Source organism: Papaver somniferum, chromosome 4, assembly GCF_003573695.1.
Source record: "Papaver somniferum cultivar HN1 chromosome 4, ASM357369v1, whole genome shotgun sequence".
Lineage (NCBI taxonomy): Eukaryota > Viridiplantae > Streptophyta > Magnoliopsida > Ranunculales > Papaveraceae > Papaver > Papaver somniferum.
The window spans coordinates 36,173,241-36,187,860 of record NC_039361.1 but is presented as its reverse complement, the minus strand read 5'-3'; the positions used below and the strand labels follow the sequence as shown (position 1 = coordinate 36,187,860).

The 14,620-nt window shown below is 34.5% G+C and overlaps 2 long non-coding RNA genes across 14 annotated transcripts; both read left to right on the top strand.

Moving 5' to 3' along the window:
- Positions 1-241: 241 nt before the first annotated feature.
- On the top strand, positions 242-3,491 carry LOC113273738. Its single transcript, XR_003322581.1, has 3 exons — positions 242-373; positions 589-668; positions 2,872-3,491. It is a non-coding gene; the product is annotated as an uncharacterized LOC113273738 (long non-coding RNA).
- Positions 3,492-6,507: 3,016 nt separating this feature from the next.
- LOC113275145 lies at positions 6,508-9,918 on the top strand. Of its 13 annotated transcripts, none has more exons than XR_003323470.1 (6): positions 6,510-6,831; positions 7,140-7,433; positions 7,601-7,980; positions 8,177-8,682; positions 8,784-9,180; positions 9,425-9,918. It is a non-coding gene; the product is annotated as an uncharacterized LOC113275145 (long non-coding RNA). The 13 variants fall into 13 exon arrangements; XR_003323475.1 differs by having other exon boundaries at positions 7,140-7,554; positions 7,888-8,296; positions 8,498-8,682; XR_003323473.1 differs by having other exon boundaries at positions 6,543-6,831; positions 7,140-7,554; positions 7,888-8,548; positions 8,625-8,682.
- Positions 9,919-14,620: the final 4,702 nt, after the last annotated feature.

Below are 14,620 nucleotides of genomic sequence, written 5' to 3'. Positions count from 1 at the left end.
CATAGACGCGGGCCCATCTTGCTATTAGGTTACTAGGAATTACTAGTTAGTCCAAAAAATTCAAGACCGATTACTGTGTAGTCCACCACGAGAACAAAACTATTCGCTGGTCCAAAAACATATTTTTGGACCAGAAAACTTATCTTCTAGTCCTATTCACGTGTGAGTGATATAAATTGCATTTTTCAAAAGCCAAAACTACCCTTCCGTAGAATAAGATGCATAACCAAATTCTATTTTACTTTCTCTGTAGCTCTTGAAGAAACCTCCGGGTATGAAATGAGGAAAATTTCTCACTGGAAAAATCATAAAATCTCATCAACAACAGTGAAAAAGCTAAGCCCTCCACTAATCTCTCAAATTTTGATTTCAGGTATATTGTTGTTTCAAAATGAATTGTTCTAGAAATTTCATTTTAGGATTTATAAAAAAATCAAAATTGATTTTTTTTGTTGGTTCATTTATCTGATTTGAAATTAGAGCGGAGATTTGTTATAAACGTTCTCATAGATTTTGTGTAAATTTTTTAATTTTTTAGTTAGTTCATCAAATTTGTCTTCTTCCAGTAATACTATATCATTTGAACAGATCCAACAAGATCCGCGAAGACATATTATTGATGGAAAACATGGTAATGTTACTTTCGATGAATTCCCTTATTATCTCAGGTAATAATCTTTTCATTTCCTCTGTTTTGATCACCTTCTTCTTCCATTTTCAAAATTTTTTGTTCAAAATTTTCATTTACAGTTAAATTTCAGACTCTTATGCTCAATTGGATTTCGATGGGGTTTTTTTACTTCGTAATTAATGACATGCAAACATATGAATCCTATTTATGATCATTATTTGCTAGTTTGATGCATTTACGACTTTGAGAATAACACAATGATATGTATAATGGTTGTTGTTTTTTTCTCAGTGCAATTGTCCGAGTTTGTCCATTTTGGTTTTTGTAGCCATTCATTTAAAATATGTTTATCTTGTCCAAGTTAGTGGATGTGAAGAATTTTTTTTAAATTATTTTGTTATGCTTGGATTTATTAATTTGAGGATCTCTGTGCATTTTCATGTGTATATTTTTATATTTTGCTTGTAGTGGATTTTGGTTCCGAAAGAGTTGCTTTTAGCAGTTCTTATATGAATATGTAAAAAAAAAAACTAATTGAGATTTTCTCCTTCAGATGCAGACATGTGCATTCGTATGTATGATCAAATGATACATATGTGTATGTACTGAATATAATATTCTCACTTGGAAAGTTTGTCAGTCATTTCAACCTCTAAACTAGATATCTACTAGGTTTTTACTATTGTGTTTTGTCAATTCAGTAGATATTTTTGTTTTCCCCAGTACATGTATATATGTAATGTAATATTTACTAGTTTTTACTAAGTACATACCGATATCTACTAGGTGTTTACTCAGAACATATCAATATCTACTAGGCTTTCGTTTCTTATTTTCTTCGGTACATATTCATACGTACTGCAATTTTTTGTTTTAATTTTGAAAATTTTGGGTTTTTGTTGAAAAATTGTTTACAGACATGAATTTATGCTTATATCTTACATCAGCTATGAACCTTTAAGGAAATGAAACTAATGATTTTGTATTATTGTTATTAGGAAGATGGGGGTTATATTTACCTTGATGTATAATAGGAAGTCGTATCATTGAGGTTATGTTTACCTGAAATTGAGTTTCATAGGATTTTCATTAGTAGGAATGTGGGGGTTTAACTGGTGAGTGGGTAGAAGCAATATACATGTTCAATGGAAGAATTTTTTGATGATTGGGCAGGTGGTAGTAAAGCCGAACTTAGAAACAACTGGTGCACAAAAGCTTGTTGTCTTTAGTACATGTATATATGTACTTTGATATTCATTTGAATTAGTGGTAGAGTGATTATTCTCAAAAATAATAAGGTTGTAGGTTATTGAACTGAAACCAATTGTTAAAGAGATTTAACTGATATACCATATTTTTAGTAGCCTTCCTGAGTTTTCAGCGTTGTAAAATTATTCTGCTATATCATATGAGATTCATCAGCTTAAAGAAGTTTGCAAATTTTTGCTTATAATGTGGTACAAATTTGGGTCTAACGCATTTTGTAATTGCAGAAAAAAAAAGAACCAATAGAAGAAAAATAAGCTAAAGGGTGGTGTTGTAGACTCTAACAGATATATATCAATATGTACCATGTTTTACCCGTACATATCGATATGTACCGGTGCCAATGCTAAGCTGTGACTCTTTGTGTCCTATAAATTTGTGTTGTCTGATATGTTATAAGTATCCATTTTTGCTAAAATAATGCATGCTCTCTCAATAGAATGATGTGATACCATGTACATCCTTCCAAGTGCTATTGTGAGTATTTAGACCATTAACCTCTCAAACTCTAAGGGTATTCTAGCTTAAACCCTTGCACACTGCTTGACAATTTTGATTCCAGAACTAAATATAGTTTCATTTTACCCTTTATTTTTGGTCACACTTTGGAAACTATCTTTGGTTCTATGCATCATGTTTGTCTTGAATTTGATTTTTCATATAATTACTATGTATCTATAAGTAACACTAAACTGATTATGTTTTTACTAATATGCAGTTGTTATCTAGTTTGTTTTACTCAGTATATTTCAATATCTTCAATACATGTGTATACGTGCTGCAATTTTCTGTTTTGATTTAATTATTTTTTTGGGATTTTGTTCAAAAATTGATTTCAAATATATGAATTTCTGCCTATTATAGGGGTTATATCTTACAACAGCTATGAACCTATATGAGAGTGACCATTAGAAAGACATCTATTTTTTAAAGTTACCTGGTTAATTTATTTAGATATTGTTTTGTTTTTGCAGCTGAATTTTCTGAATATATCCAAGTAGAGGGTGGCAGGAATGGTGGTGGTAGTAAGAACAAGAAATTTGCGACCTGTGGTCATAACAGATGGAAGCATTGTGGATATCGTTCCTTCGTCAGATGCCCGCAGAACTCATGTTATGTCTCAGATAAATGCACAGTTTATTTATAAGAATGAAAGCCTCGCAAAATTTGTGGACATAAATATCTACTGCAGAATTTGTTCTATCTAGTAGTCTCCGGACTGCATCAACATTCTCCCTCATTTCTTTGCAAAAGCGACTCATTTTGATAGTGCACTTAACAATATGGGGGAATTTATTTCACTCTCATCATTCCTGCAGAAGTTGCACAATGACGTCCTTGGAAAATGGAGATCCATAGTTTCTAATGTCGGTCTTTCAGTAGTTCTGATACTCGGTACATATTGATATGTACTATGGTTTACTCAGTACATATCGATATGTACTGCAGAATTATACAAAATATTAGAATTGCAAAGAAGAAGAAAACCAGAAACATCAACATAAATCGTTGGATGGAGTTGATTTTCGCATCTCAAAAGGGATGATATCTCTGTATCTTACTTGTTCATTCATGAGAGAGTACAATATCTGTAAACAATCCCAATTAATAGCTAAACTATATAAGATTTTCATTGTGTTGATTTTCTAGCATTTTTGAGAGTTCTATTTACGTTTATATTTTTTTTATATCCCTGATATATAGTGATGAAGTGCATGTTATACAATAAAACAGACTTGATATTACTTGACAAATACTTGACATTATAACTGCAAACTTCATTGTAGACATAATGGACAAAAAAGTGCGTACATTTTATCCAAAAAGATGTTGTCATCTTCCTGCAAACAAAACTAGGAACCCAATAAAAAAAAACAATCTAAAAGTACTAAAATCTTAATGTTCTCAAAACTTTCTTTCAGTCCTCCTAGTAGCTAGAAAAAATAAACACAGTTCTTCAACAATAAGTCCAATCATCAGTTCTTTCAAACCTAAGTGCCCAAACTTTCAGACCTGCTATAATGACAAGTGAGTATAGCTCTTTTTTTTGCACTAAATCCTCTTGGGATACCCTTTTCCCAGATTTGTTTGTGCGACAGACATCTACTCTCACATCTTTCGTTCCCATGGCATTTTGCATAAGCTTCCTAAATCTCCTTTGGTGCCATCTTCTTGCAGGTGTTGTAGTTCAAAAAGGTGGTCAGAGTTTAATATCATGATCATGTATAAATAATAAAATTATAGTTCATTCACAGGTATATCTTATGACCATAACAACAAGCACATTACTTTAACAGAAATGTATGAAGACACAATTCTAATGCAACAATTTTTTTCCTGAGCAAAATAACAAAGAGTTTTTTTTTTCTTTAGCAAGGTAATACATATGTAATCTGAGTATCCAGTAGTACCTATAAATATGTACTGATGGATCTTTCTTCTTTTGCTGGATTGACAAGAGTCACTAGCTTGTAAAGTTCTCACATACTGATATGTAATCTGAGTATTCAGTAGTACCTATCAATATGTACTGATGTTTGTTCATGCATAAAAGAGGTTTTTTACACAGTGAATGTCAATATGTATTGATATCTATTCAAGCATAAAGAGGTTTTTTACACAGTACATGTCAATATGTTCTACATAATACATGCCAATATGTAATATTAAATCATACAAACAACATTAATCTACATAATGATATGTACCAATGCATATCCAAGCATAAAAGAGGGTTGTACATGCCAATATGTACTATTAGATTATACACGAAACACTAATTAACTATCCATATATATCCAAACAATACATATTGACACTTTAAGGTAATGAGAGTTGGTTGAAAACAAAGTAAGAAGAATACATCAAGTACATGGTGATATGTACTGATGTATGTGTACTTCAAAAGTATCTGTTCAACAACACTACATATCCATCAGTATTCGACAATACATATTGATATGTACCTGATGCATATGCAATCCAAGTATTCGATAATACATATTGATATGTAGCGCTGATGAATTCTACTTGTATTCAACAATACAATACATATTGCTATGTATTGTATTAACACATACTGCATATTATTTCTTTGGTATTCAAGGATACATATTGACATGTACTACATCAACGAATCACTTTTTCCTAAGCACATTTCGATATGTCCAAGCATAAACTATGCTAGGATTTTATACAATACATATCATCAACTAATCACTCTTTCCCTTACTACATATTTATATGTATTCAAGCATGAACTAAGGGTTTAGAAAAAATCTGAAAACTCCTAAATTTATATATGCCAAAATTGAATTTTTTTTGTGAAACTTCCAATATTCCACTACACAGACAAAAACCCCAAATTCATAGCAGTAACAATAAAATTAGTAATTTTGTAACAAAAATTTACAAAAAAAATACGAACCCTAAGAAATAAAACTTGAAGAAGATCAAGAAAATTACAACAAATACCTGTTAAATAGCTTCAAAATCTGTTATGCTAATTACAGTATATATTGATATGCATTGCACCAACGAATTGATGTTAATAGGAGATTGAAAACATTAATTTTTCGATTAGCATCAATTTCTTCAAGAAAAACTTGAAACTGAAAAACCCTAGTTTTGATGTAAAATTGAAATTGAAAAACTTAAAACATACCTTAATTATATATAAACCCATATCATAATCAGCATCAATAAAATCTTCTTCATTAACATTAGTTTCTTCAAGAGTATCTAAGATCCACACGATTTTTCAAATTTTCCGTAACTTGTTTGATTTTTGATTGTTGTTTTTTTGAATCTAGGGTTTTGATTTTCTTTTCTCTGGAGAAGACTGAAAAACTGATGAAGAAGAAGAATGAAATGTCGATGAAAACAAGAAGAAAAATGATTTTTTTTGTAGCGTGTTTTCTTCTCTTCTTGTGACACGCGTGTTATTAGGGTTACCTTGGTAATTTTATGCTTTTTGAAACTTTGTTGGACCAGCCATCAAATATTTTATCCCGCTGGACTATATATTAACCCGGATCGGATTTTGTGGACTAAATAACAAATTTATCGTTAGGTTACCCAATTCTTTACCCCACTACCAAGAGAAACTGATAGAAATCGGAGAGAGACAAAAGCATCGCCGTTAAAGCGATATGAACTGTTGGATCTCCTAGTGAAAAAAATGCCTTTTTGGGGTAAGGTTTTGGTTCACGTACTCCTATTGTTTCTCTTTTGTGCTTTTGTTTTTGTTTGGATTAATATCATGTTAGTGAACTTTCTTTGTATCTAAATAGTTTTCCTTCGGTATATATTATTTCTGCCGACCATCAGGGATTGAAGTAGAAGGTGGGAAACCTGTAACTGTTAGGTTTGACAAAGCGATAGAAAGACTACGTGTTACCCGGGTTTGTACATATTCAAACGTCAATTTTACATATATCGACATAGTGAGACTAATTTTCCTTAATGTTGGATTTTTTTTTTTGATAGATATATCTATCTAATCTATCATCTAACAAGATGATAATTGAAATTAAATTCTTTATTCTCATTCATTTTGACCCTATTTTTTGCTTACGTGGATTGCTGAGGTGAGAGCATCGGAAAATTGTGCATTCTCATTCATTCTCACCCGTCAACTAAGGAAAGAAATATGATTACACCTTCGTCAACAACCAAAATAACCCCACTACTCTACTCCTGCATTTTTTTCATCGGCTAACTGCTCCCCACAAACAAACCCATATTCTCCCACTATTTTTTGTTTTTTTTTTTTGACGGAAAATATTCTCCCGCTTATACTCTTCGTTCACACCACTTGCTCAAATCTCTCCGAATGTTTTCTTCCCAGAATTTTGTTCTTCAGTGCCCACGATGTTTTAGGGATTTCAATCTCATTGAAGATCGCCCAATAGATATATCCAAAGTCCCAAGAGGTGATTCTCTATCTTTACCTAACTAATCTTTCATCTTTTATGATTTAAACTTCGTTTATTGAACTTTAGTGCTTCTGATTCTGATTACAAGCTTGGTTTTTTTTATTTGATACCATCAACTAAAAAAACCAAATTCGTCTTGAATTCGTTCTTTTGATTTTTCAATTTTAGATGGTTCTTGATTCTGTATAAATACATCTAACGAAATAGTATGAATAAATTCATTGGAAATCTTTCGTTGGAAACTAATCAGGGGTAACGCTTCTCCTTCTCATTTGCAACCTAATTTTGATTTTTGTTTGTGCTAGATCAAAGTCTTGCCGTGATTACCCCTAACAAAGGTAATTCTTCGGTAGCTAACTTTGATTTTTGGTTGGATGAGTTGTTCTCTTGGAGCAACTGCAGTGGACGACCAAACCCAAAAATATGGTCTAGCAAAGAGACACAGCGGGACGGATTAAAGATTAAAAGTAGGACCAAAACCAAATCCCAAACTATATTTGGTCCGGGACCAAGACCATAATAATATTCGTTTCTTAATAGGCGAACGTATAGTCTCGGCTTCACATGACGCGGTTGTATAGTGTCCGCTCCAAATTGAGGTGTGTATGGCTCACATATTATCTTCGCCTGGCTACCCATCAGGCTCACATTATATGTCGGCCTCACATACGGGCTCACATTATATGTTCGCTCGATCATATATAGTCCATTCCTTTCAAGGTTTTTTTTTTTCCCTCTTAGTTATTGTTTTGATTTATGGTTTCAGTTGCAGAGTTTGATTTTGTGATTTTGCTGCTAATACCTAGACTATGAGTAACTGTGAGTCCATTCCTTTCAAGAAATATTCAGTTACTTTTAGTCTTAATATCTGTACTTGAACAAATATGGTTTGCAGAATCTTATAGTCCAATTTGTTGTTTGATAATATAATAATATATTAGATATTGGTTTATGCATGTGGTGATGAAAATGAAAGAGAAATCCTGAATTATAATCTTTCAGTTGTGCATTGTACCCACTTGCTAATATCATTTCTGTTTATTGGTGTCATAGTTCTTGAACCAGGACAACCCAGCAACATTGAGAAGTTAGAACTACAATTTTGGTTTGGTTCATACAATTTTGGACTGTATTTCAGTACTATATGTGAGTTTTTGACGCTGAGTGGCTCGGAAACAGTCCACCATTAACGTTTTTTCCATTGGAATGTTAGTTAGGTGTAGGCTTACTTTGAATTCATGAGGTGCCATTCATCTTAATATTTTTTTATGTCTTATTTATCATTCCGTCACCTTCAAATCGATGAATCAAGTGATGGATTGTGTGTTACTGTCTTATAAAGTTATCAGGTTGGAGTATTGTAACGTGTAGTGGGTGATGCCCTGGACTTAACATGGTGATTTGGGAGGTTGTTTGGTGTCTCAAACACACGTATGGTTTCACAAGAATATTAAGAATAAAGGTAAAATTATGGCGTTATTTTGTAAGTGGGAAAGAAAACATTACTCATCTCGATTTCATCAGTAACTCTGTATTATATTGATGGGTATGACTGGCTAAGCGTTTAAGGTTGTGCATGATTTTAATAGTATCGCCAATTGATAAGGAATCTGCTTATGTAGGGTAGATACATGAGTTTTTGTTTTGGTTTTGTGATTTTCAGTTACAGGGGTTGATTTTGTGGTATTCTTTTAGTGCTGAGTCTAAGATTCAGGTAACTATATATTTTTCTTTTTCTTTGATGGTTCAAGGCAATGCCTAATAGGTGTTCCGTTTTAATGGAATTTCAGGCACCTACTAAAACGAATTATTGGTTTCAGACTAGCAAAACTTAAATTCATCTGTTTGGTAAAACTTCTTTAATTCTCATGAAAGTCCACATATATGTAGTCTCTCTTTCCATAAATTTTGTAGCATGGGAATTATAATAGTTGGTCCTGCTCTTGCAGATTTCCTTGCACATCTTAAAACAAATATGTCTTCTGAAAGGAACTGCAATCATGGGTCCTTCTGGCAAGAAACTCCTAAAAAGAAGGTAATGATTTGACAATCAGGTTAATTGCAATGGAGGCAAAAGAAGACTCTTCTGCACAACAGTTGCAGATGGCCGATGGGTCTGAAATATGGGAGTCCAGTGGAAGATGTGATGACCAAATTAGCAATACAATGTGGGGGATGGAAGTCGGTGTATAGTGAGTTGCATTTGCATATGGCTATAGAGAGCTTACCGCAAGGTACTGTCCCTTCAACATAAGATATGGTCTAAACGTTTATTTCAGATTTTCTCTCAAAGTACCTTTCACATATGGGCTATGAAAGCTTGCGGCAAGGTGCCATCACAACCAGGTAATACAGGCTTAACTGGACCCTAGATTTGGTTCAGTTCTATTAGATTGTGATCTTCCTAATGTTTATGTATTATTTGTTGGACGAAATGTGCATGAAAGATATGTATTTTCTCAACTGTTGGGAGTTTCATTGATTACTATTTATAATATTTGTGTGAATTGCCACTACTTGGGTGTAAATTACCGTTGTTGTTTTTGCCAATATTTGGTGTGAATGACTCTCTATTGTCGTGCATGTATAGGGTATCGGTGAAATCATTACTTTTGAGTTCAATGGGGAGGATGCGACCTGTAGCTGTTCATTGCCACAAATTATGCAACCAGATATTCATGTAAATGCAAACAACGAACTGCTCATTTTGGCACAATACATGGATACACAGAACTCCATCCACTGCACATATGCCTACTGAAACTTGGCATAACTTTGATACACGATCACCAGTCATTTATATATCTTCATCATGATTCTGAACACAGTCCTTCACAAAGTTGTGAAAGGCAATAACACAATGTTGTACTGTATGGATTCACCTACAGTGTAATTGGTATCAACTCCGACCACACAGTCCTTCACCTACTTTTAATTCGCTGTATCTGGCATGTGAAGTTCCACCAATTTTTGTGAATTTTTGCTATCAACTTCATCTTTTTTTTTTCCTTTCGGTTTTGAGCTGTACTAATAGGACAAACTAAACCATATGCTGATAAGTGACAACCAATTACTTTCGCCTTACATCATACTGCATGTGTTAAATTTCTCTATGTGACGTTACAACAACATAACAAGACATATCAAAGTCAAAGTTGCGATAGAAAGCAATGGTGCTTACAGGGGTACCAATTTGCATGCGGTAATACCAAAATATAAGAGTATCCCTAGACAATTTGGTACTCGTATCAGCAGACATGAGAGAAGAGCGGTATAAAATGGGAGAAGGGAGGTGTAAAAAGTAAAATGAATGTAGAGACAAAAGAAATTGTAGCCGGGGGTGGACGGATGCAAAATATTCAACAACAGGCCCGGTGCGTAGCACGGGTTACTTTCTAGTCACTGAGATGATGATGAGGTAGTTGGTTCGATTTTGCAGGCTTCTTTTGCCGGATTAGAATTTAGTGCATACAAGTGTGACATTGTAGCTGTAGAGTGTAGTGTTGGTGGCAAACCTCCAATCACTTTATGTTGTTTAAATACTACAACGAAATATTCATGCTCTCTAGATCTCGAATTTGACGAGGATAGAGAAGTCGTTTTTTCTGTTGATGGTTACCATGGATGGGGAACTGTTCATCTATCCGGTTACCATATCAAAGAAATCAACAAGGGTAACTAAGTTGGTATTTTATTTATTTTATACATGTGGTTCTATATATATATTCCACGTAAATTCGTCTTCTTATTTGTCTCAACTAGCTATGAAATTGATAATTTCTTTTAAATTTGTGCAGTTACAGTTCATGATAATGAAGGCCGGGAGATGAAAGTAAGTCGTGTTAAAGTAGAACAGTAGTTACAGAATATGCATCTCCGAGACCCAGAGTACTACGGACTGATCGACATTTGATATACATAAGTGGAGGTTTTCTTTGAATAATGTTTATGATTAGTCGAAAGTTTTTTGTGTTTGGAATCATTTGAAAGAACTACTCTATTGTTTTTGAGCTTGCACTGTCTGCTAGTTGGATCACTCTCATTGAGCAATTTTAAGGCCTCTCCAAATGATATAGATTTCATCAGTTCAAAGTTAAAATAACTTTCCATAACCAGTTTGTCATGGAGCTAGCTAGCTGATGCATAAGGTCATACCGGGTGCATAGCTTGCTAATATCAAATTGACATCAGCTGATGAAAGCCTGCCACAATCTTGAGATAGCTACGAAAATTAATTGAGGAGCATAAGAAAACAAATATGACAACGTATTATGTGATGAAACTTTAAATTTTATGACCTATAATTTACTAGTACTATACTACTATTCACTAATGACCGCAATTATGTAATTATTCAAGTTAGTTCTGTAAATAAAGCCCAAGATTTCGATTATTCCCATTTCCTAATTAATGGATTCTGCTCCTGTTTACAGCACCGATACAAGTTAAGACTTATCTCTCTATAGGTGTATTGCAACATTAGACTATGCCATGATTCAGACGATCTCTATCCTGTTATCATACGATACAATCTTCTTTTAACTCATGGGGATGTTTCAGTTTCCAAAACAGGGATATTCCAACAAAGGATGATTCAAAAGATGTTGGAAATTGTAGCGGCCGAGAAATATTAGACTAGTTTAGAGAGAGACCAACATTCATTAACGGTGAGATATTGGAATTCAGAAAGGATGTCTCTTTTGGTCTTCAATAAAGGCCTTCTTTCTTTTTAAGTATTTCGAAGCATCCGTTGATTGATCGTTTTGAACGGCAACTTCATCGATCAAACATCCAGTTCTTGTAATTGGGTTCAACCGCGCGAACTATATTCTGTGAACCAATGGTCAATAATATTATCGCAAGTTATACATGCGTAGGCAAAGTCATCAATTAAAGTCCAGACAATCATCCGGCAAAAGTGCATGTTGGGGTGGGTAAACCGATTTCCAATACAAGTAAATTAATACACCCACCCATTAGCAACCAGGCACAAGGTTGTGCAATGTGTGATGCACACCTACATTAAAAGTTGAATCTTGGATTTAATTTTGTTTAATTTCCATGGAGAGTTTGGAATATGGATGGCCATATTTATGGCAATGCATTAAATCGGGATGTAGAAAGTGGAGTAAGTTGTGTGCATAAATAGAGAGCATGGCATGAAAAACTTCCCAAGGAGACTGGGAAGAGGATCACCATATCCATTAGAAAAATGACTTTTTGGGGTAAGTTTTAGACTTCCGTAATTTTCATACTTTTTATTTTTCATAGAAGGTAATTGTTTTTATTCTATCATCATCTCTGATGATCAGGGATTGAGCTTACGAACAGAAAACGAAGGGTAACTTTTAGGCCTGACAACAGGAGCGGAAGATTACGTGTTACCAAGGTTCGTATTACTGTATTAGTTTAGCTTTGCTGTTTTAGCATCAGAATGTTAACTTGGTATATCAACAACTTATTATACAACACATTTATTTTGTATTGCAGGCTTGTTTTTCGGATTCTTGTTATGGAAAAGAAAAGTGTATCGTATATTGCAGCGTCAAAGGTCAACCTCCAATAGTTATATGCACTTTAGATCAGTCCAGCAACAGAGAAGTATGAGCTCTGGATATTGAGTTTGGAGAGGACGATGAGGAAGTCGTTTTTTCAGTTTCGAATTACGCTCCTGATGTTTGTCTATCCGGTTACTTTATGGAAAAATTAAATCAGTAGATGCTAGTCATCAAAAGAAAGCAGTATAATTACTAATAGTATTTGGCTCTTTTGTACTGTATTTGGGAAATGCTTGTTTCCAAGCGGAATTTGCACTATTGATGATGAATGAAAATAAACTTTTTGCAATTGTTAGATAACTTGGAATCATCTTCGTTAAAAAGTTGCTAGCTTTTAATCTTCTTAATCCACATAAGCTTGTGGACTAAATTTCAAATTCTGAACACCATTTGCACCACTTGCATGCGCTCATTGTCATTGTAAAGCTGATTAACTTTGATCTATTCAAGAGCTCTCCCACGATGAATGCAACACCGTAGTTTGGCGCAAATGCTGAAACACTCGCTCCGCTCTTTACTAGAAAGTACTCTTTCATCAAAAATATAAATACAAATGGATAGAAAGTACCCACACAGTGGCATAACAAGGGAATTACATTAGTGGGTGAAAATATTTAGCTCCTGGGAGGAAAGCATATTATGGGTTGATTTGATTTCCAGTGAGGACTTGGAGAATTCTGACGTTCAGGAACTAAACACAAACTCATAGGAGCTCACTTATAGGCGAGCTAAACACCAACTCATAGGAGCTCACTTGTAGGCGATAGCCATTAGGAAACACGGTCTCTTCCAGTCGCTGGTTGTACACATGCATGATTTTTTCAGATGGTTTTGCTTTGTTGGATGACACATTTAGGAGCGGACTGTGCTTGAAACACCATAATCTTTTATACCAAAAACAGTTACCTGATTCTGCATCTTTTATCTGTCACGGACTGTATATTCTTGTCACATATTCTCGCCCACGCTGGAAGCGGAATAGCGGGGGTGTTGTCGTTTTGTTTTGTTTGGTATCCCAATATGGAAGGAGTAATATTTTCTGTCATTTCCGAAGGAGAGGTTGAGAATATCAAAGGGGATAACTGATGGCATGCATTAAAGCGGAATTTGGAACAGTGAGACGGGAGACCAGGTCGACTGACCATTGAATTTATTTGGGCACAAATATAAAGACATTGTATCAATCACAGGAACTTACACATTGTTTCAATGAGAAGACAAAGTTTTCTTACAGACACAGCACATCAAAATGTGTGTATTTAAAGACAAGTTAATGTGAACCTGACCGACAAGACAGCTGACACATGTGAGAAGGAATTACAGTTCAAAAGTCCTTATCCTGCACCCCAATATTTCAGTAACCTACACCACACCAACTTAACCTGCACTGCTACTATCCCCCTCAAGCTCAAGGGCAGTGAGCTGACATTAAGCTTGGAACGCAACAGAACGAAACGTGGAGCATGAAGACCCTTTGTAAAGATATCCGCAATCTGATCTATTGTGCTGACATAAAATACATCTAGAGCTTTGGATTGTACTAGCTCCCTAATGAAATGATAATCCAACTGAACATGTTTCATTCTTGAATGAAGCACTGAATTAGAAGCTACGGAAAGAGAGCTAAGATTATCACAAGCAAGTTTAGGCACACCTGGTAGTAGTAGATGAAGATCTCTGAGTATAAAACAGATCCAAACAATTTCAGCAGCACTATGAGCTAGAGTGCGATACTCAGATTCAGTACTTGAGCGTGCCATCGTTGTCTGCTTCTTAGAGGACCAGGAAATGATGTTGGGACCAAGAAAAACACAATAGCCGCCAGTTGATCTTCTATCATCAACACAACCAGCCCAGTCAGCATCTGAAAAGCCTAACATAAATGAACTACCTTTTGTAAAATGTATGCCATAGCCAAGAGTGCCTTTGACATAACGTAAAATCCTTTTAGCAGCCACCAGATGCACAGTTCTAGGATGCTGCATATGTTTGCAGACTAAGTTCACTGCAAAGGAAATTTCAGGCCTTGTCCAAGTAAGATAATGAAGAGCCCCTACTAAAGACCTGTATTCAGTTGGATTGTCTAGAAGAAGACCATCATCCTTTGATAATTTCTCTGAAGCAGCAATTGGAGTCTTACATGACTTAACCCTCCACATGAAATTTATTTAGAAGATCCACTGCATACTTGGTCTGAGATAAAAATAAAGAATCATCATTCCTGTGAA